This window comes from Anneissia japonica, unplaced genomic scaffold (genome assembly GCF_011630105.1).
Source record: "Anneissia japonica isolate Jap-2015-1 unplaced genomic scaffold, ASM1163010v1 scaffold284923_len121384_cov96, whole genome shotgun sequence".
NCBI classification, from domain to species: Eukaryota; Metazoa; Echinodermata; class Crinoidea; order Comatulida; family Comatulidae; genus Anneissia; species Anneissia japonica.
The window spans coordinates 113,085-113,529 of NW_022753249.1; positions in this window are offsets into that span (position 1 = coordinate 113,085).

The window sequence follows — 445 nt, forward strand, 5'->3', positions numbered from 1 at the left end:
CGGGTGTCCGCTGATGGCCCGCAGCTCGGACATCGGATAGTGGTCTCCCTCCAGGACCTCCCTGAGGTTGACTGGGGGAAACCCGAGAAACGGGGCGAATGTGTACGCCGTGTCCATGACGTCTTCGCTTTCGACCTGTCGTGTTTAGCGATCCATGCTAATGGTTTGTCTGCAGAACGATCCTGCCGGACTGCCATGGCTTCACGTCTCCGGACGCGAATCCAAGAACGGCCCGTCCGTGTTTTGCGGTCACGACGTCGGCGATCCTCGACGCGTGATGGACGACGCCGCGAAGGTCGTCTCCGGACAGTTCGCTGACGAACACCTCCGCGGCATCCTCTCCGACGTAGCCGTCGTCCGTCCACAAGGCGTTGCGCGGTATCAGACCGTCCGCCACGAACTTTGACGTCTTCTTGAATATCTCGACCAAGGAAAGTCTTGCGAG